At 34.2% G+C, this 24233-nt stretch overlaps 1 long non-coding RNA gene and 1 other non-coding gene across 3 annotated transcripts; both read right to left on the bottom strand.

Annotated features, from left to right (window-relative positions):
- Nucleotides 1-1328: 1328 nt before the first annotated feature.
- Nucleotides 1329-23267, bottom strand: LOC131159813 (uncharacterized). Of its 2 annotated transcripts, XR_009137869.1 has the most exons (5): nt 23025-23267; nt 3630-3795; nt 3002-3127; nt 2859-2922; nt 1329-1811 (listed from the first exon to the last, which is right to left on the bottom strand). It is a non-coding gene; the product is annotated as an uncharacterized LOC131159813 (long non-coding RNA). The 2 variants fall into 2 exon arrangements; XR_009137870.1 differs by lacking the exons at nt 2859-2922; nt 3002-3127 and having other exon boundaries at nt 23025-23248.
- Nucleotides 23262-23332, bottom strand: TRNAG-GCC (transfer RNA glycine (anticodon GCC)). The gene has a single exon. It is a non-coding gene; the product is annotated as a tRNA-Gly (tRNA).
- Between the last annotated feature and the right edge of the window lie 901 nt (nt 23333-24233).

Raw genomic sequence — 24233 nt, 5'->3', positions numbered from 1 at the left:
ATGAGCTATTTTCATGATTGTTTCCAAGGTTATCCTTTCTTGCCTCAATGGCAATGGACATCTACTCATCATGCATGTTTCCATGGCACCAATTTTCGTGGCTATTTCCAAGGTTATCCTTTCTTGCCTTGATGGTAATGGATATCTACCCATCATAATATTTCCATGGCACCAAGTCTTCATGCCTATGTTACCTTTTTCATGGGTATTTTCCAAGGTTGCCAAATCCTATATTAATGATGTTGGTAACCTACTTATCAAATGTCTTTTAAGGTTAGCACTTTAGATTCTCTAACCAAGGTTGCCAAATCCTATATTAATGATGTTGGTAACCTACTCATCAAATGTCTTTTAAGGTTAGCACTTTAGATTCTCTAACCAAGGTAGGTTGTTCTTTCATAGATGTTCCCAGGGTTACCACCTTGGGAGGTGGCCTGACTTTCAAACGCTATTTGTGAATACTAATGTTAAGCCGTGGTGGCACATTTTATTTGTGAGATTTCAGTATAGGTATATTAAATATATATATATATATAATTTTATTTTTTAATAATTTATAATATACTGCCAACCAAATTTTATTTTTTATAATTTATAACTTATAATTTATAATTTATTATATATTGTCAACCAACCAACAAGTATGACAAAGGGTTGGAAACACGTAAAAATTTTAAAGAACAATAAGAAATGCTAACAACATCAACTCTCATAATTTAAAACCAAAAAATAGAAATATCATAATTTAGTGATGATCCAAATTAATTAATGTTCATGGTTTCACTATTTACTGCTCATAATATCGTACTAAAATATACTTTATATACAAAGTCGTGATCTATATCTCAAACATCTACATAACAAATTGTCATTTGAGGCAATTAAATTATTCAGTATGCTAGTAAGCTATCTTTGCTTTTCATGAAGCGACCACATTGCTTTGTAGAACAAAGGGCAACCACACTCAGAACTGGCTAGGGCATAGTCAAAAAATTCTCCTTTAGGGCAAGTGCAAAAAAGTGAGCATGAACAACTACACTTACTAATTAGCTCAACACATAAAACACATATAACATCGTATTCAATTCAAGCATAACATGCAGAAACCCAGAACTAACTTCAGTCAATAATTCCAAAACTTTTCTTATAGCTCGCAGCATCCAATTTTGCGACTCTATATTCTTATTCTATCAGTCTTTTCCCATTCAAAAAGCAGTGCAATAATTTTTAAAAAAAAATTAATTTTAAGCTTGTATGTGTGTATCGAAAGGCATAACAAAAAGGGAAATCATTTAATTTATTTGAACAATTTCAAAATGCTAAAAGCAAAATACCAATAGACGAATAATTTCAATTCATTGCATGCAAACACTTGGAAGGGACATTACCATATCTTGAAGTTTGAGCGCTTATCCTTTCAGATAAGACAAAGGATCCCAAAACACCTCTCTGTAACGACCCGGCCCTTTACACGGACTCAGGTGTCACTCACATACATCAAATACCTATACCTGTTCAAGATATGGAAACAACCCGTCCTAAACAGGGACATACGGGTGTAAAACATACATAATCATGATGTAAATGTCGCGGAAAAACATAAACATCCATTGGGATTACTACTAGCCTTATACCAGAGTTCACAAATACATCCATAATTTACATACATTCGGACTTAGAGTAATCGACATATTACAACCCTCCAAAAATGACTTTCATCAAGTTTAGTACAAAAATTTAGATGCTTACGTAAGCTAACCAAAATAACCTCCCTAGTCCTTTTATCTACTAGGACCGACGCACGGATGGACCTGAAAACAAAAGTTGTCAGATAGGGTGAGACACCTCTCAGTAAGGAAGAACGAGTTACAACAGTGTGTGACTGCATACATGCATATTTTCATTCAACATCTGAAATATAAATCAAATATTTTCAATACAGTAATGCATCAGGTATATCATTATTCATATTACAAAATTCCCACATCTGTCTTTCGACCATTTAATGATTTATCAGATGACCAACAGCAAAATATCCCTATAACCAGTTTTACCCCGTGGCTCGGGTTGTGCACTGGTACTCGTCCAATGCCCTGTTCGTGCAGACACTGCCGAGTACCTACATACGATCCGACTGCCTCCATTGGCCCAATATCAGCTAATGGTTTCACCCTACTAACCGACCATCTTGGTACCCACATCGTTTAGTACGTGTGATTGCACGTGTACATCTAGCTACGATATCGTGTCGTATCATATAACAGTGGTTTCATTTCATCCTGCAAAGAAAGTATTTTTCAACCCTCCCAGGACTCTCGAGCTGTGGTTCTGTGTATCATAAATTCAATTTATACAAATATGATTTTATCTCCCATAATCTATATCAATAGTATAGAAATAATTCCAGCGGGTTCAAATCGGCGTCTTTTCACCTAGTTTACCCCTCTTTGTTTACTGATGCGGCTCAGTGTATCACCAGCCTCTGTTTATCACATTGTCAGTATAACAAATTGGAATTTCATTCCCATATTCTATATCAGTAGTATAGAAAATACCTTCATTTCCATTTCAACATATATCACACAAGTTTAATACAAAAACCCGCTAAATGATAAAAATTCAATATACATAGTTTAACTAAATAAATAAAGGATTCAAGCCTCTCCTACTATAGTATAAATACAAATAAACAATATTTGTAAAATTTGGAGATCATACGTCGAAATCCTCGTTTTTACCAAAAATCGTAAAATCGTCAAACCGGCATTTCTACTGGGTAGAATTTCACAAATAAGTAGTTAAATCATAGATAACGGTTTAGTTTTCCAAAAATGCTGTTGTAATCAAATTCCTCTTACCTTATATTCGAAATGAAATTTCGTACGAAAACGGTCCAAAACGACAACTCGAGATCCTGAAAACCTAAAAACACAGAACATAACCTTACTATGTTTTCTACTGCTATCCAAATATCTAATCAAAATTAGGATCAGATTCCTACCTCGATTCTTGGGAAAACCCGAAACTCTCCGAAACGACGATCTGATCTACTAAAAGTGTAGAGTTTCCTCTTCTGATCCACGCAGTACCCTCCGTTTTTGGAAACGGATGATGAACGGCGAAGGATCTTAGAGAGAGAGAGAGAGAGAGAGAATGAGAGAGAGAGAGAGAGAGAGAGAGAGAGAGAGAGAGAGAGAGAGAGAATGAGAGAATGAGAGAGGATAAGAGAATTTATAGAATAAATCCTTGAGAGAGAGAGAGAGAGAGAGAGAATGAGAGAATGAGAGAGGATAAGAGAATTTATAGAATAAATTCTTACTTAACCCTTAAGTAATTTAAATAAATATCTCTTCCAAGATATTTATATATAAATATCTAAAAATATCTCTTTTCAAAATATCTTCTCCAAAATATCTTCCTTTTTTTTTTTTTTCTTTTTCGGGGTCGGGTTACTACATCTTTTGTTGGACAATATATATATTGGATACACTAGAATTTTAGTAATCCATTCTAAACCGGCCACATCAAACTTGTCAACCTTGCGCTTTGAAAAGGCATCTTTAATTTCCATTCAAAATGTCATATGATGCAGAAAATGAATTTGCATTCTAATGTGATCTCATACTTACCACACGATGTTGAAGTTCTTAAAGCATCTCCTCCACTTCTATGCATTGTGTTTGTAACATATCCACTATCAGTCACAGTTACTGAATTTATTCGCTGAATCCTTATATGCTTCAAAAATTCTAACCCATTTTTAGCCTCTCGATATAAACAAACAAACCCACCCTTCTGTCAAAATCAACAACGTAAAACCCAAATTAGCACATTTATAACAGGTACTGATGCCTAAGAAATAAAAGAAGTAAATTTTTTTCTTTTGTTTGTTCCAATTAACCCAGAGGAAAAACCTAAAATAGCATTGATTTAAAGGAGGGGAAGTAAAAATTAGTAAGTTATTACTAATCAAGATGTGCATTAAATAGTCTATGAAAATGAGTTCGCAGAAAATGACTACATATTTAGGCATAACAATATGAATATAATATAAGAAGAGCCCAAAATAATTTTAAATAAAATTTCTAGAAAATCAGTGCAGCCTACAAACTAATCTTCAAGATTAACCAAAAAATATTTTATTCACAAATCCCAAAAAATGAAAAGTCAACTAAGAAAAAAAATCGGTGTAACACATCATATCAGATGATTCAGATGTGCTAATGCATTCAGCTGCTTAATAAAATGAACATTAAATTCCCACAAACCCAACCATGAGATGATGATGTGAAGCATAAAACTCTTAATCAACGTTGTGCTAACTGAAACCATAAATTTTATACACCATAAGTGCAACAATGTATGACCATTTCAGCACCAAAATATACCATTATAACTTCAGACATAAAATGGTAATTAATGCTTCCCAGATTCAGAAAAGATTGACAAATTAGTCTTCTTGACTACACAACCACAAATTCTGATGCGCTAGGAGTTTAGTGCAATCAAGCAATAAATGTACTTAAACAATCTATATCATTCCATTCTTGATAAAATTTCCCATCTAAAAATTCAAATTTGATGCAAACAACCCAATTTCAAACAAGGTTATTACACTCAAATGCATCAACATATATAAACCAATTGTAACTCGTGATATGTGTGTTCAGTTGAATGGAAGGGAATTTATAAAAATATGGAGACCAACAACAGATTCATCCACTGAAGACTAACAGTCATAATAGTAGGACAATTGGAATTGTGATTGTTGAACTCTGAGGAGCAGTCATCTTGCACGTAACTGCCCATGGTAGATGGAGGGACTGTATTAAATGAACAAGATTCAATGGACCCTTCAATTCTAGGTTTTGGGGTACGCAGGGAACTAAAATTTTGTATGAATAACAAATAGAGGGTAAATTTGGAATTTCAATTTGACTAAAAATTTTTCCCTTTATGATTTTAGAAGTAGTTTAATTAGTTGGGTCACATGTGTTGCACGTGATTACAATTCAAAGGTATCAATTTTGACTTCTACAAGAGGCTTGGTATCCATATTTCTAATAAAATTAAAGTCTCTGATTTTTACAACTATGGCATGCACTTAGACTTTATTGTGAGAAACTCTATAAATTTTCTCTTTTAATGGTAAGAGTGCATTTAATTTATTCTAATGAAATTCCTAGAAGGGCATAGTATGTAAGATCTTCTCCAAGCATCATTTTACTTTTTCTAAACCTATAACCATACCTTTGATTAAACTATTTCAATCATCTAACCAAACTGCCAAATAACAAAAACATAACCCTCCTTTTCCTTTCTTTGTTCCCCAACTTTTTCAATAAACTTCTTTTGACACATTTTACTTGAATCCATCACAAAAGTAAAAATACAAAGCTAAAAACATGGCCAACTATCATTTCATCCTATAATTATCAAAATCATTTTTCATTCTATACTTCCTAAAACGCAAAATCCTAGTCCACCTATATGTAAGCCTAGAAAACTATAAATTTAGCACTCAAGATAGTCCTACATGATTATACTCCTTGAACCCCAACAAAATCTAAAAAATTAAATTCATAGCCTAGAAATATTTTCACATTAAATTCATAGCCTAGAAATATTTTCACATATGTTCCCCTTGGTTAACAAAAAGTTGAAATCACTTTGACCACTTAGCCTAATAAATTCATGTCTAGGTTTTATTTCTTGCCACTGAAATGCAACATGCATTGCACTAGTTTAATCGAAAGAAATAAAATTGAAATTTCCAAACATCTAGAAATTTCAAAATTCGAAACAATTTATTCAAATATGGATGGCAAATTGAAGTCTATGTTTAGCCTAAACATTGAGGTATATTGCTAATGGGTAGCTTGTGAGACAGCATAACAGAAAATAGAACTGCAAATCTCATAGCTTTTTTCTTTAAAAAATTTAAATAAAAATTTCAAAAAATACATGTATCTCATTCCAAGATACTCATATGTGCTACACAAAAAAAGGTACTTAACAAAGAGGGAGAAGCATTTGTTTTGGTAATTACTCTTGACAAAATAATGTTGAGATATCTAGGCAATTCCAACTTCCTAACCAACGGTTCCTCCCACTTCTCTCCAAGAGACCGATAATTGGCTCCTCCAAACTAAATAGAGTGTGGCAGGTCAAGTTCCCATCTCATAATTGCAAATGTTTTATATCCATGTTGAAAAGGTAGAATTTTCCATCATACTAATGCATTAAATCTAAAAAAATGCTAAAATTCTAGTCCTTCTTAGCATATATTATACCCATTGTTCAAAGAGACGGTGGGTCAATAAACCAAAAACAAGATGCAATTACATACTTTCTCATCTAATGAACATATGCTTTATATATCACTGGACACCAAATTATATCATAAACATTGATTAAATTGGCTAAAACTCTAGCCATTCTTAGCATGTATTGTAGTTTACACATGTACCAACTCCCAAAAAGCAATAGATCCCCATACATATTTCTTTTTCTATAAACAAAAGGTAATTGGATGCTATCTCATGTGTTCTTACAGCGAAGATTGGTCACAAGGTGAGACTCAATCGTCCCCAACAGCCAAGAGATCACCTTAGCATCCTTGACCTTCCATTGTGCAAATTCCTTTTCATTAGTGGGAACTTGAGTAGAACTATCAATATGATTTGATAATTCGTTCCCTTTCAAGAACATTTTAAATTGGAATTCTCACGTAGGGAAATTCTTTCTAGTAAATCGAACAATAGTCTTTTCAATAGACATGATGAAAGGCACTAAAATAAAAAATAAAAAATAAAAAATAAAAAAAAAAAGCCCAAGTAGTCAACCAAATAAACGACAAGCCTAACTCAAATCAGGTCCAAATCCAAATAATAAGAGGTCCACAGACACAACCAGATTACAGAAGCCCAGCAGAAATAAAAAGCCCAGATCAAACATGGAAGCCTACCTTGAAATACCTGCCCTATGTGAAAAATGACACAGCAGAGGAAGAAACACAGCACCTTCGTCGATCACACCAGGAGAAGTTGAAGCTGCTGACCACCACAGAAACTGCCGACAACCACAAAATGCCCAGCCACCAAGAGAAAAACACCGAGATGAGTAGCCCGCAACCAAGGACAGCGTGCGCAACTAAAAAAAAATTCCGGCAACCCCCAACCAAACTCAAAACCACCAAAGTGGACACCACGGAGAAGGTTGATGCCCACAAAAAAGCAAGAAAGAACTTTCTAAAACCGAGAGAAATTAAAAAAAAAAAAAAAACACACACACAACGATAAGAATTGCACCCGGTGATTAAGACCAAAACGATGGAATCAGAAGAGGGGCTCTGATACCATGTTAATTTTGGTCTTAACGCCCTTTCCATCGGGTTTGCTTTCATTATATATAGAAGAAATTTACATAGTTGTTGCCTAAATTTCAGCACATTTTCAGCGCCTAAATGCTGCTAGATTTTCAGCATTATTTACAGCCTAATTTTCTGCTATATGCAATATAAATATAAACTAAAATATTTCAACTAAATTATTTACGGCCTAATTATCCTAAATTATCTTCATAACAAAACCTACTAATTAATTAGGAAAAAGTCACCCCAAATTAGCTTGTTTTGCGCTTTGGGGAATTTAGGAATAGCCCACTCCATTGCTGGGTCTTGCAAATTAATTAGCCCCAACTCAGGCCAGTTGAACATACTTCCCAAATTCCCTTCTCCCATAACTTTCTTCATCGCCTCATCAACCTCCAACTCTCCTCCCGAAGCCTTGCTAGAGGCTTGCCAGGTTCTCTTTAGTACTATTGGAACCTTTAGACCCTCACATGGTTTTAAATTGCTGTAGTCGGTAGCATAACATAACAGTAACGAGTGTTGCAGGAAGTAATAGTAGCAGATGTTATATAACGGGAAGCGGGTGTAATGGCCATGAATTCTTTTCAAGCACACACAACCTTATGCACATTAGTGTAGTCATATGTTTTAAGCTTTTAACCCTTCTTAAAAAGAGTTCGTTCATTTTGGATCCTTTAGTTCAACTAAGTTGTTTGGTAAGGACAAAAAATTTACATTTGTTTTAAACCATACATCATTGATAGAAAATTATGTGTGTGTGTGTATTTATACTTATTCACTATTTTTATGTGTGATAAATTAATTAATAAAATAAAATACATTATACACCATTAATTTATTAAACACATAAGACATACAAAAAAACAAATATACAATAACTAGAAAAGGAATAGAAGGCCAAAATTGAAAAATATAGAACATAAATACCAAATTGCTAATATTATAAAAAATATATATATATTTTCTCAACAAATTAGTATTATCAAATTGTGAATCAATGCATCTCTTGTGAGTATTTTTAAAAAGTATCAAATTTTGTACCATTATCATCCTCATGATAATCTTTTCCCCCCTCTCTCCCCATTGTATATTGAGAAATGGTTATGAAAGGTGGGTAAAAACAAAAGTGAGAACAAAAAGTAAAAAATAAAACATTTTTTTTGTCGTAACATTCCTGTGGCAGTTACATAACAGTCGAAGCAATCTTTACGTAATGGTCTCGGTTCATAACAATCACTACAAGCGTGATTTTTCTTCCCACCGATTTGCAGTATGTAATGGTGTTGGGAACCCAAAAAAATTTCACGTAATGGCATTACGTAATGGTCGCAGCCGTTATTTAAAACCATGGACCCTCAATTTCTCCGCAACCAACTCCAGTTCCATCCCACCTCATATTTGTACCTAGATGCCCTATTTGGTCTGCTTAGATCTGTTCGATAAAGATCTTTCTAGTTTGATTCCACCCGAGCTTGTGAATAATTGTCAATTTCTCAATGATTTGGTTTTGAGAAACAATCAGTTGTCTAGTCCGGTACTGTATGAGCTCCGCAGCTTGATCACCTTAAGCAGTTTTTTGTTGAGCACAACGATCTCTCCGGTTCAAACTTTATCGCTTTGACCAAATTTGATGCCATAAATTTCGTTTAAACATGGATCTTTGCAGTAAGCTCCTTGGATCTCCAAGAATATGGAGGAAAGTTATGGGAATATGGAGTCCAAAAGGGTGGTCCAACGAAAAAATAATGTCCATTACAGTGTGATGATTGGAATTATGATGGGTGAGCCAATGGAGAGTAGTCATCCTAGGCATAACCGACATGTAGATGAAGCAGCATGCTAGAACCTCAATGGCCAAAGGGAGAATCCGATCGTTGGATTTTGGGACATGTAAGGTATTTAAATTTTGTATGAATAAAACATAGGGGTAAATTTTTTAATTTTTGTCATGTTGGAAACTACTAGATTTTCTCTTTTGTGCTTTTAGAAGTAGTTTAATTAATTTTGGCCATTGGTACTTGTACCATTTTTCCAAATGAATCTATTTGATCTTTATATCAAGTGAGCATATTCGATTTTTTATACTTGATCATTCCATCAGGTGGACCTATTTTGTTTTCTGTACTTTGTTACTCCGCCAAGTATGCAACTTTTGCCTTTTTTTCTAAGTGAGTCTATTAGACTTATTAAACTTGGTCTTTAAGCCAAGTTTCTTCAAGTGGGTTTGCTTGGCCCTTCGTTCTAAGCCATTCTACCAATTTTCTTCAAGTGTGCCAAATAGGCCCACTAAGCACATTCAAACGACATTGACAAAATGGTCAAGAACAAAAGACAGAATAGGCCCTCACGAAGAAACTTGGGAAAAGGACCAAGTTCAATAGGCCAAGCAAACCCATTTTGAACAAAAAAAAAAAGGACAAATAAATCCACTTGGTAGAAAGGAGGCCAAACAAGTCACTTGGTAGAATAGTTGTACAAAAAACAAAATACGCCCCCTTGGCAAAATGGCCAAACACACCACCAAAAACAAAAGTTTAGATAGTTCCACCTGAAGAAACTTGAAAAAAAAAGACCAAATTCAACATGCCAAAGATGTCAACCTGCAAATAGGTCCACTTAGCAAAAAGGTCAAGCATAAAAGGCCAAATAGGCCCACTTGGCAAAATGACCAAGCATCACAAAAAGCAAAATGGGTACTTGGCAAAATCACCAAGTATAAAAAGCTAAATAAGCCCATTTGGTAAAAAGACCAAGTATTATAAGTCATATAGACCCATTTGACAAAATGATCCAAGTACTAAAGGTCAAAATTAACCTTGACAAATTGTTTTAAAGAGCAAGCCACCACTCAAGATGGCAACATTTGGAAACACATATGGAAAAGAAGGTTTTCCTTGGTTAAAGAATCTGAGATGGCAACATTAGAGAAAGGATTTGATGAGTGCATCACCACCTTCGTTAAGATAAGAGGTGGCAACCTTGGGAAACGCCCATAAAAAGGTTACCTTGATCTAAAGACCCAAAGTAGTTGGTTTGCACCGCCCATTAAGAAGGCAATAGGAGATAACCTTGTGAAATGCCTTGAAAAAGGCCCAAAAGCCTTAGTCCAAACATCTTAGGTACAAGAAAAGAAAAAATCAATCTTAGTCTAAGCATCTGAGAAATAAAAAACAAAACAACCTTCTTCCATGAGTTTAGTTATGAAAAATATACTCTCAAACCTTAAAGTATCTTTCGAGGCTTGGGGTGGTGGCATTTGATGGGGATAATACACCATGACAAGCCAAGAGTTAGAGAAAAGGATCTATATAAAGACCAAGGGTCACCAAAAAATTAAAGGGGAGAAATATAACCCTAAGGGAAGTAAAGAGGCTAATGGAGGGTTGTAACCCCCATATAAAACTATAACCCTCCAAATATGGAAGGAAAGCATTTATGCTAGGAAAATATCACCTATATAAAGGAGATATCCTTTGCTGTTTCTTTTTTTTTTTTTGGGGGTGGGGGGGGGGGTGGGTGTCTAAGATTTTTGAAATCTCTACTGCATTCTAAAAATTATGCTGACAATTACATACATTTCGTGTTAACTCTAACTTTAGCATCGAAGAAGACCTCCAAAGGCCACAAGAGAACTCACAAACTTTTTCTTTTTCCATTAGTTGTAGGTAATCACCATGGTCTGTAGACACTGAGACCAAGATTCAATTTTTGGTGTCGAAAGATTTGGGAAACATAATCCTAATTAAAAGAAGATTGGGGGGGGGGGGGGGGGAAAAATCCCCCCACATAAAACCAATCACCTCCCAATTAATTGTTAAATATCACTTATATAAAGGACAGGTCAATGTTCAAATATGGACACTCCAGAATTCTCTAAGACTCTAATGCCACTCACAATTATATACATTATGTGCCAACTCTGACTTGAGTGTCATTGAAGGCCCCATAGGCCGCTGAGGATCTCCAAAACTCAATACTTTTTCCATTGGTTGCAAGCAATTACCAACACTCATCAACAAACCCTTGCAAACATCCATTGAACAACATCTAATTGTCATAATAGGGTAATCTACTCCCTGTTGATCTTAATTTTGACCACATTGTAGACCACTTTTACCTCATTCCAAGATATCCCATTGAATTCACCACACATTCCATAGAAAGCATTTTGATGCATTTGTACAACTGTATTACAGGAGTAAGGATGTGAAGAGTAGTCTTACATAACCAATGGAAAAGAAGGTAATTTTGCCTCCATTGTATTTGGATAATTAGAGAGAAATGAAAAGAAACAAAAGTAATTTCTCTTCTATATCGTTTGAATGCTTGAAGAGAAAAGAAAAAAATAATAATATCATACTAAATTGACCTTTTATTTATTAATTCAGATGGTAAACTGTTTCCTAAGGAAGTTTTGGCAGTTAAAAAAAAAAATGTATCATAAAATTTCCCTCTCCAAATCTCTCCACTTTTTGAAGAGTCATAAACAGGATTACAAGCCCTCCCTTTCTCTCCAGTAGTATATTCTCTAAAGGGTGATTAAAACAAGTGATTACGAGGCATAGAGTTTTCTTTAATTAATTTATTTTTTTCTCTCCAAATACTCACTCCAAACAAAGTGTTAGTATTATTTTATTTTTTAGCAAAAGTGCTAGCATCATCTTCCTTTTTTTTTTTTTTTAGTACCCCTCATAATCATGCATTATTTGGGAAAAAAATGCACAAGGTTATGGAACAACACAACCAAATATAATAAAAACAATAATAAAAAAACCTGACACAAGTGGCCCCATTTCTATTTTTACCCTACCTACTTCTAGATTTTCTTTAAATATAATTGAAAGCACCTCACTCTCGAATGCAAGTATATAATGTGTAGAATGTCTTCACAAAGACCCAACAATAACAATGACCATTTAAGAAAAACAAAATTTATCCTTGCAAAATAGTTCACCAGGCATCTACTCTAGTTTCTAGATGCATGTGTAATTATTTTTTTTCTTGTTTATTTAATTCATTTTTACTTTTTCTATTTATATAATTTAATTTTTTCATTTTTACATCTCTAATATTCAGTCTCTATTCCATAGTTAATTATTGTAAGAAGCTAGACAAAATGTGATTAAATACTAGTAATTTTTTTATTAAAATTTAAATTTATATAAAACATTCCAAAATGTTAAACAAAAACAGGCAATAAAGGAAAAAGTATAGCTATGTGCATATAATATAAATAGTTTTAGGTTAATTATGTGACAACAATACCTAATGTTTTTATATACTGCATAGTTTTACTGCAAATATTTATATAAGAATATATTAGAAGATAAATAAATAAATAAAATAAAAGATGAAACACCTCTTCCTTCTACTTGTGTAGATTTAGGCATTCTTAAACATATAACACATCTACCTTATCGGTTCTTATGTTAAAGAACACTATATTCATTTTTAACTCTGCTAAGCTCAAGAAATTTGTAGCTCCCTGGTCTCAATAGGCTGGCAGTCACTCCAAACAAATTACATGCACGTTTGGTACATAGGATTGGAATGAAATTAGGCAGAATTGAATTGAATTTATTACTTGATTTCGACGCTCTCCATTCAAATTTTCATTCCATTACATTCCTACCCAATTTCCTTCCGCCAACTAATACAATTAGATTCTCTGGCCATACTTTATTTTCATCGAATGTACATAACTTGAACAAGACATGGTTAAATACAGGAGAACCGGAAACAGGAAACTCACTGGTGTAATGTGAGAACTTAATTAGTCAAAGTCCCTTTGAGCAGTTTCAAAATCCATGAGACAAATCAGGCTAAAAACACATTCAACTTTGACAGTTTCCATAATCTACCACTCAAAATCAGTTTACACAGTCTAGTTTGTCTTCTACACCCTGAAGTTCTTTTACTAATGCATTTTTTTAATGTCACCATTTTTCTTGAGTTCATGTTACCTTAGAAAAAAGAAAGACCAGAAAACATATATGCACCAAATGCGGCAAAAAAGCACTCCTAGCACTCAGTTTTAGACAAAGTCCCAAACCATGAACAAAGCCATAGAAGCACTGTATGGAGAAAGAAATAAAAATTAACCAAAAAAAACATTTAAAAATAAGATAAATGCTATAAAATGATGCAAGAATTAATAAAAAAATAAATAGAGATAAGCAGAAAAATAAATGAAGACAAGACAGAGATTTTACGTGGTTCGGATATACCTACTCCACGAGTAAATTGGATCAAAGCTTCACTCTTTCGGGAGGAATTACAATATGATATGGATATGGCCTTACACAAAATATCTCTCCTTATTTCTTTTATATCTCTCATCTTTCTTTCTACTTCTATCTTTCTCTCTTCTTCTTTTCCTACTCGTCCTTTTTTCAACTCCACTGGCTATGTGGGAGGAGGTATTTATAGCCTTTACAAGCTAGCTCATCTTGACTTTATTAGTGCAAACATATAGGGCAAGTTCACATGGGGATATAATTAGTGCAAACATATAGAACAAGTTCATAGGGATATGAATTAGTGCAGACATTAGGGGCAGGTTCATAGGAATATGAATTAGTGCAGACATTAGGGGCAAGTTCATAGGGATATGAAAAGGTGGACGAGATATGGATGAATGACAGCCACTCTCATCCATTCATAACACTCCCCCTTGGCTGTCACTCATACATTAACTCTTTCTGCTAAGATCTTTAAGATGCCTCATTCCGATAAGATGAACCAATTTCTTAAACATTATAGTAGGCAAAGCTTTGGAGAACAAATCTGTTAGATTATCTCTTGATCAGATCTGCTAAGCATCTATATCACCATTCTTCTAGAGTTCATGTGTTTAGAAGAATTTTGGAGAGATATGTTGGGCTTTTGTGGAGCCTAATTGTGTTTTAATTTGGATGACGACCCAACCTCTATTTAATTAGAGATTTCTATCCTAAAGCTTAGTCCATGGAGCGAAGGCTTGGGCCATTCGAAACGGAACCCTAGGCGCAACATATAAAAAGGATTGCTTTCGGGTGATTAGGGTTGGCGTGGTTGTACGTGCGAGAGAGCGAGAGGGAGAGCATTGTATTGCCGCACTCTCTGTGTTTTCTTCCTGATAATATTGAAAACCCTGCAACTCCGTGGACGTAGGCAAAATTGTCGAATCACGTAAATATTGTCTTGTGCATGTGATTGATTTTGATTTGACATTATTTTTCTTCTATTTTGTTTCTCACAGGTTTCGGGAATTTGTTCTTTATTCCCAACAAGATATGCTTTTTTTTGTCACCCTTTATGTATTCTCCTCTTAGTTGAGCTATACATGCAACATTGTCTTCATATAAAACTGTTGGAATATCCTTGATTGATTGAAGACCACAATTTGCAGGGATATGAGAAATCACTGATCACACATTCTCCACTAGCCTCATGGATAGCTAGTATTTCAGAATGATTGGAGGATGTGGCTGTAATCGTCTGCTTTAATGATTTCCAAGATATAGCTATTTTTTCAGTAAAGAAATACATATCCTTGCATATACTACTAATTAAGATTTGGAATCAAATGAGTAGAATAGACTCAAATCAGATGTACCTCTCAAATAGCGTAAAATGTGCTTAATTCCATTCTATTGCCGCCGAGTAGGAGCAGAGTTACGTCTTATTAGTAGACTTACAGCAATTGCAATGTCGGGTTTTGTACAATTTGCCAAATACATCAAAAAGCCGACAGCACTTAAATATGATACCTCAGGACCAACTAATTCTTTCCCCTCATCATGAGCCTTAAATATGGTACTTCAGGACCAAGTAAATCCTCCTCCTCATCATGAGGATGAAATTGATCTTTCTTAACATAATCACACTATCATTGGAGATCCCAAAGGATGAATTTTATCCATATAAAATTGCCTTAATACCTTTTCGATATATTTAGATCAAGAATTCCATCATTTATATATTCAATTTGTAGGCAAAGATAATATTTTGTCTTTCCTAAATCTTTCATCTCAAATTCCACCATTAGCAATTTTAGTAAGCTCTTCAGGAATCCCAACTAATTTCAAATTATCAATATAAACAGTAATTATAGCAAATCTGGATTCTGATAAAAATGCATGGACAAATTGGATTTTTTATGAATCCTTCTTTCACAAGGTACTCAATCGATTGTACCATGTGCGTCCAAATTGCTTTAATCCATATAAGGAATGTTGGAGTTTAACGAAACATAAATTTCTAGATTTTGCTTCAGGCAATTTAAATCTTTCAAGGATTTTTCATATAAATTTCACTATCCAACGATCCATGTTGTTACTACATCCATATGACGCATGCTCAGTCGTTCAGTGACTACTAGCCCAATTAGGAATCTAAAAGTGATTTCATCCATTACGGGAGAATATGTCTCCTCATAATCAATTCTGGGTTTTTGTGAGAAACCTTATGTCACAAGCCTTGCTTTATATCAAGTAATTTAATTATTTTCATTTTGCTTGCGCAAAAATACCCATTTGTATCCAACGGGTTGGACATCTTCTGGTGTCTGGACTACAGGTCCAAAAACTTCTCTTTTAGATAAAGAGTTTAATTTTGATGTGATAGGCTCTTCCATTTTGGCCAATCACTTCTATATCGACATTCATTAACAGATTTCGGTTCAAGATCCTCATTACTTCTAGTAATGTTATTACTTCTAGTAATGCTATTATCTCTGGTAATGCGATTACTTTTGGTAATACGATGATTACTTCTAGTAATGTCATCATTACTTCTGGTAATGTCAGTACAGGATCCTCAGTACTTCTGGAAATGTTAGTTTGGATCCTTATTACTTATGGTAATATCAGTAGCTACTGCATATGCAAATGTATTGTTGACAATAACTTTATTTCTATCCCACATTTCTCATGTGTAATGAATTGAGATCTCATTATTATTATTTCCAAGTACCTTTCCTGTCCCTTTTCAAGGGATGTCTCTTCAAGAGTTTTCTCTTCAGGAGATTCCTCTTCAGGAGGTTTCATAATAGAAATTTTCATTTTCAAGAGAAATGGGTTTATGAATATCAAATGGATTATTCATCTCTATAACCTCTTCTGGAGTGTTTACATATTTCAATTTTCTCCTTCTGGGAGTTTTATCTTTTGCACCAAAAGGCCTTCCACGCTTATCTTGCAGCTTAGGTTTATTAACCGGCTATTGTCCTTCAGGGATATCAATACGTGCTGGAATATTTGCAATAGGTATATGAGATTTTAATATGATCTTGGTATCTGCAAAAGAATCTGGTAATTGATTTGAATTCCCTTGCAAATGTATAATCTTTTGAACTTCAAAATTCACTATGATTTGTGGAAGAATCTAAATGAGATAAACTCATGGCATTCCATGCAATTTCATATTGTGCTTTAGGCACTGATTTTGCTCCCCCTAGTCTAGGGAATATTATTTCATTAAAGTGAGAATTAATTTCCCTTAAGAACAAGTAGTACACATGAAATCAGTTGATAAAGAATCTTCTGCTTCTTTAGTGGATGAACATGTGAATTTTCAATGATTTTTCGCATCGTTACATCTCCAGGATGTCCAAGGCGATTAGACCAAAGTGTAAATAACTTTGGGTCATTGCACTTATGGTGCAAGACATTATATGATTCAACTGCTTTAATCTTTGTATAATACAAACTAGAAAATAAAGTTAGCAATTTTTCTAAAATTTGTTTCTTCCAAAAACAATAGAAGTAATATGAAGAAATTCTTTACTACCTTCATTTGTAGATTCAATGTGATATCCATTGATTATCCCGCTTCTGGGGTCATCCCTCTTTTGGGAATTATTTCTCTTTTGGGGGATCGTAACCTCACATCTCGATGCCAATGATTATTTCAATCACAGCCACAACCATGCCCACGACCATACCTTTGACCTTGTCCTCGACCACAAAATGTTTTCATATTCACTTCAGGGAATAAGATCGAACTAGTTGGACAAGTTTGGAAATATTTTATCAAAAGCACGTCATTTTTCTTAGCAACAAGAAGACATGATATGAATTCAGAAATTTTACTAAATTTCCTATCCCTCTATTACTATTGCAGGAGCGTATTAGTGGGATGGAAAGTAGTAAAAATCTTTTCAAGCATGTCTTTGTCAATAATATTTTCACCACATAATTTTAGCTTTGAGCTAATTTTATGCAAAACTGAATTATATGTACTGATTGTTTTAAAATCTTGCAACTTCGGGTGCAACTATTCATATCGATCTTTTGGTAAAATCTGATGGTCAAATAAAATTTTTTTCGTAGGATAAGTGGGTCTTTAACAGTGAGGCATTCAAGTTTTAATTCTTTTTCTAATTATAGAGATAACAATGATAAGAGAGGAATTATTAATTAGATGGGAAACTGAATATAAAATAAAATAGGCAAAGACATTTGAGCCCATGCATGATTATATATATAATAATATATAATATTTTCTTAATAAGCCGCCCACTCCATGCACCTTCCACACACCATCATACATACATGCGTGAGCAAGATCATGGCTTTTACGCGATCCTGCAGGGATGCGATATTTCCATCTAAAATAGTAATTTTCAAATTCATTGTATTTAAATGGATTTTGATATCAAGAATATACGATATACAATTATTTTCTTTTGATATCAAGTAGAACAAATTTAATTTTACTTATGTTTGACATGTAAATAAATTAACAATAAGGCTATTTATCTTCTAGGGATTAAATATATAGACAGGAAATTTAAATATATAGCATCTCTTTTAGAGATTAGATATATAACCTTTTTTGGAGGACTATCTCTTCGAAATATTAAATATATATACAGGAAAATTATATATATATAGCCTCTTCAGGAGGTGTATCTTATAATCTCTTCTAGAGATTAAATATATATAGCCTCTTCAGGAGGACTATTTTACCATCTCTTCTGGAGATTAGATACATAACCTCTTCTGGAGATTAGATACATAACCTCTTCAGGAGGTCTATCTCTTCGAGAGATTAAATATGTAGACGAGATATTAAATATATTACCTCTTCAGGAGGTCTATCTCTTTGGGAGATTTAAATATAAATAGGTTCTTCAGGAGGACTATCTTACCATCTCTTCTAGAGATGGGTACTTTTAAAAAAAACAGATTCTCTTTTGGAGAATATTATATTCTTGTGGAGTAAAACTTACAAGAAATGAATAAATTAAATAAGAATTAAAGAAGTAACTTAGATGGTTAGAGTCTCGTGTTGATAACATGTTATAAAATAGTACAAGAATTAATAATAAAATAAATAGAGATGAGCAGAAAAATAAATGAAGACAAGACAAAGATTTTACATGGTTCGGATATACCTACTCCACGGGCAGATTGAATCAAAGCTTCACTATTTCGGGAGAAATTACAATATAATATGGATATGGCCTTAAACAAAATATCTCTCATTATTTATTTTATATCTCTCATCTTTCTTTCTACTTCTATCTTTCTCTTTTCTTCTTTTTGTACTCTTCCTTTTTTCAACTCCACTAGCTATGTGGGAGGAGGTATTTATAGCCTTCACAAGCTAGCTCATCTTGACTTTATTAGTGCAAACATATAGGGCAGGTTCACTTGGGGATATAATTACTGCAGAAATGTGGGACAGGTTCATAGGGATATGAATTAGTGCAAACATTAGGGGTAGGTTCATAGGGATATGAATTAGTGCAGACATTAGGGGCAGGTTCATAGGGATATGAAAAGGTGGACAAGATATGGATGAATGACAGGCACACTCATCCATTCATAACAATAAAAAAATAAAAAATAAAAAGGGTAAACAATAGTACAAGCAATAAGTATGGACAAAAAATACCACATAGCATTATGTCTATTAGGTAAAACATTGTTTGATTGATAACAAGAGAATGTCATGAACTCTAGCAAAATGAGTGTCAAACTAGATAAAATTGGTAAACAGGATATATGCTACATTTTTATTTTTATTTTGGCTAAGCTACACAACAACAACAAAAAAAGAGGCAAAGAACAACAAAGAAACCAACCAATAAAACGCGAACTAATGAAGCCTCTCCCTTAAAGCTAAAACAAAGTTGGAACTATTAGAAACAGATTTCTAAGACTTGGTATGGTTAGTCACCTGAAAACTCGCATCCAAATATATGTTTTTGAAAATGAAAACTGCCAGTTGTATTTTGCAAATTTTGTGCTCAACAATGCTTTTAGTTAACCGCATTTGAAGTTATTTCCTAAGAATGAAAATGATGGAAAATGCATTTGATTGAAAGAGATGCCTAATTGTTTGGTTTAACCATTATGCATACATAATAAAAAATAAAAAATAAAAAATGAATTTTTTTATATAGAAAAAGAAGTTCATTAACGAGATAGAGAAGAACTTACATCAAGATGGAGGATAAGGGATCCTCATTAAGAAATTAAAAAAATAATAATAATAAAGAAAACAAAAAACAAAAGGATTACTATAATGCTCCCCTCTAGTTCCTTTGAAGATTTGACAAAAGTAAACCTCGAAAAAAACTCAAAATAATGAGCCCAAAAAGATGCAAGGAAAACCACTCTATCCCAAAGGAAGCAAGGAGGATTTGATTTGCCATTGAAAATCACTGCATTCCTTTCCATCCAAAGAGTCCAAAGGAGAGCAAAAGGAGAGCAAAGATAGCACATCTCCAAAGGATCCTCCTTTCCTTACTTCTCCCAATACCTCTATAATGCACTTTTAGGAAAGCTTCAACTGTCCTTGGGAAAACCACAACCTCGCCAAAGACTGAAAACAACATAAACCAAAGTTGCTTAGCCATTCGGCAATATAGGAACAAATGGTTGATAGTTTTGCTTGAGTCATGGCACATGATACATATATCAAGACTTATAGCTTTGTGAGGCCTCCTTTACTGCAACAAATCATTGGTATAAACCCAATAAAGTACAGAAGTCCACATGAAAGCTTCGATTTTGAAAGGAAACTTTGCCTCCCAGATAAAACTATTCAAAAGGAAAGTACGCAGACTCGAGGATTTCATAAGATATGAGAAAAATGATTTAGTAAAAAAGGAACTTGAGGAATCCCCTACCCAAATCCTCAAGTCATCTTTCACCCTAGGTGAAAAAAATCCCAGCACTCTCAATAAAAAATTAAAATCATCAACCTCTATCTCATTGAGATTCCTAAAAAGGTGAAAATCCAAAGAAATAGAACCCATTCCAAATTATAGAAATCAATAATTGGAGAGTTGTGTAACCTATAGAATCTAGATAGATAAGGAACTAAAGACTGCAATGAAACCTCACTCACCAAGATATCTTCCTAAAAACTAATGATGTTTCCATTACCAACTTGGCAAGTAAGAGGGTAGAACAAATTAGCTATTTGAGAAATGAATTTCCAAGAACTTGCGTGAGAAGCACAACCACTTCCTCTAGTATCCCACCCTTTATGATGCATACAATATTTACTTCTAATTACCATGTACTAAAGGGAGTCAACCTCCAAGGGAAACCTCCAAAGTCTTTGCCCACCCCACCTAAAATTTTGAAAAGGGAAAGAAAATATAAAGGTATATAAAAGGAGTGGCATTAGTGAGGGTAATGTAACCTCCAAAAGACAAGTAAGCTCCCCCACCCCCAAATTTATTCCCCACTCTCTCCACTACAAGGTCCCAAAACAAAATATTGCCAAGATTACCAACGAGGTAAAGAGCCAAATAAATCAGGGGCCCCTCCAAAATCGTGCAACACGCTAGTTCAGCCAATACCTTAACACTATCAAAGCTAAGTTGATACCCGCTACCCCACTCCTAAACATGTTAATTTTAAAACCTGAAATATTCTCAAAGATTTTCAATAGGGAAGAGTACTGTGAAAATTCATAATACCATCCTTGAGAAAAAAGGAGGGTGTCATCAACAAATTGGAGATGGGACACTATGATCTCCTCCCTACCTACTTCGAGGCCTAAGATGACATTGGGACCTTGGGCATGATTGATCATTCTACTCAAGCCATTTACAACTAAGGTAAAGAAAAACGGGGAAAAAGGATCCCATTACCCAAAACCCTATGAGGCTTGAAACCACTCCCATAGTTGACCATTTACTATAATTGACAATGTCACCGTGGACAGGCATCCTTTTATCCATTTCCTCCGATTCCCACCAAAACCCTTCAAGGCCGACATGTTATCCAAGAAATTCCAACAAACCATATCAAAAGCTTTTTCAAAGTCTAATTCGAGTAAAACACCCCTCCCTCCCCTTCTTCTACATCCTCCACCACCTCATTTGCCACAAGGAAAGCATCTAGAATCTGTTTATCCTCATTAAAGGCAGACTGTCCTAGGGTAACTGTTCTCCCTAAAATCTCCTGAAGCCCCTTAGACAAAACCTTGGTGAGAATTTTATAGAGACTAGTTACCAGGCTTACCAGTCGAAAGTCGCTCACTTTCTTTGAATACTCCTTCTCAAATATATAAGGTAGGTCTTCTAATCTTGTTAACCATAAACCAGAGTCCATTCTCCATTATCCAATCTCTATCTTCAATTTTGACGAATTAAAATATAAAAGCAGCATTAGGAAGTGAAAAAATCTCTACAGTACCAGCTCTTTTCCAAATTTTCTCTATAATGTTCCTAATGCACGTGCATGGAGGAGCATTTCCAAGAAATTGTCCAATAATTACCTCTTTCCATTTTTCAACTCCATATTGAAAAAAAAAATTATTCAGAGGATTAATTAATATTTTTCCTTCCTCCTGGATTGGCTCAAAGTACTGTAGCTGTGAGACATCCTCATTCAAATGATCCAACAACCTTCTCCAAAGAACATTAGTTCCTATTGAAATTTTTTTTTTTATCCCTTGGCTTCTTTGAAGAAGAATGATTTGATTCTACAAATATCTCTTCAATTCTACAACCAATAGATATTTCCCTTTTCTTAGAAGAGTTACTGAAGATCAGATCCATATCATAAAATTTCAACCACTTTCTAGGAACAATGATTGCAGAACAATCAAGAGAATTAGGGAAACAAGATGAACTCGAGATTATTGAAATCAAAACCAGCAGAAGCAATAAGATTCAAGATGAATTTAAGAAAGTTCTTGATGAATTCCACAAGTTAGCAATCAGTGCCTATCTAGCTGAGAGAAATTGAAACTTTCAGGCCTCCAAAAACCCACTTGACAAAAAAATGTTGCAGTCAAACGAAAGCCAATATATCACGACAGATAAAATACAGTGAACAACCAAATGATAAATATGAAAACCCTCAAAATCTGAGTAACATTGTAAGACAAAATCTCACCAAGTTCACATAAAACCCATTTAGGATTTAAGTTATTCAGAACTAGAACCTTCACATCCAACTATTTGCCATTCCATAGTCTATACGATTCATGTGTGCCGCCATTTTTTTTTTTTCCTTTCATTGGAAACATAATTTATTCGCACTCCAATTTTATAACGAAGGGACGCACCATATACACAATATCAATTTATGTTTAGCCATCACCAACTTGAATTTACCACCCAAACCCAAAAATAAAATAAAATAAAATAAGCCAAAAATAAACAAGGAATTGAAACAATAATTACGGACATAATTACCTCATCTTCGCCAAGTAATGGACGATGAGGAAGGATTTCAAGGGACTAAGTATCAGCAGCCATCACTATGAACTCCAAAATCCCCCGGTACAGCGCCAAAAAATGCATGCACAAATTGGGGGGAAAATAACAACGAATAAAAGTTCACAGAAAATGAGGGAAGTTTGAAAGATCAAAACCATCAGCTTGGCGAGGGAAGGAGAAGATAGAATGCACGAGAGAACGTTGCAAAAATATTGCACCAGCCGGGAATCGAACCCGGGTCTGTACCGTGGCAGGGTACTATTCTACCACTAGACCACTGGTGCTTCTACTGTGGTGGCTTACAGTATATTTACCATATTTTTGTAGCTTGGCTCAACGGAATGCACACGAACAAATTTAAATTTTTTAAAATGCGAAGCATGTCCTGGAAAAATCGTACATTCAGGCTCTGAATTATTCTTTTACAGCAAAATTGTATACAGCTTAAACATAAAAACACAAATAGACACATACTAAAGACGTTCAAATTTGTTATAAATATCTAATTAGTAATATTTAATTTTCGTTAAGTTAATCATTTTTACCTCGTTTTTATTTATTGGCCCTCTGTAATTCAAAATCATCGACCATTTGGTCTGCACCAAACCAAATTCCTTATTATTTTTTTCTGGGTCTCTACATCCTCCCCTCCTTATAAAAATTTCATTCTCGAAATTTGCTAACTAATATTCAACCCAACTCTAGAATTCCTTTAAATCGTAACCCCGCACTACAGAAGAGCCGGCAGCCACCCACATAGCTACTCCGTCTCAAATTTATTAATTACCCTTACTTTTGGCGGAGGAATATCGTGGTTATAACAAAGGTTTCTGCGAGATTATAAGTAGTTAATATAAAAACTCTCCCACAACCAGTCATAACTTAAAACCTAAACAGACAGATTATAACAAGCATACTAACTATACAACCATACACGAACTAAATCAATAACCAAAACAATTAAGTATTTTTCTGAACCGTCATTTTTATCTGACTAACGCTAGGCTTGGTTGAATAAGTGTGGGTACTTCTGACGTATTTCCTCCTCTAATTCCCATGAAGCTTCCTTAACTGCGTAATTATGCCAAAGTACCTTCATCAATGGAATTTTCTTGATACGTAATTCCTGCTGTTAGCCTAATAAGGTTTACAATTCTTATTTTAATGATAACAAATCAAATGATA

Source organism: Malania oleifera, chromosome 7 (assembly GCF_029873635.1).
Source record: "Malania oleifera isolate guangnan ecotype guangnan chromosome 7, ASM2987363v1, whole genome shotgun sequence".
NCBI classification, from domain to species: Eukaryota; Viridiplantae; Streptophyta; class Magnoliopsida; order Santalales; family Ximeniaceae; genus Malania; species Malania oleifera.
The sequence above is the reverse complement of the archived record's forward strand: the minus strand, read 5'-3'. Positions and strand labels throughout refer to the sequence as shown.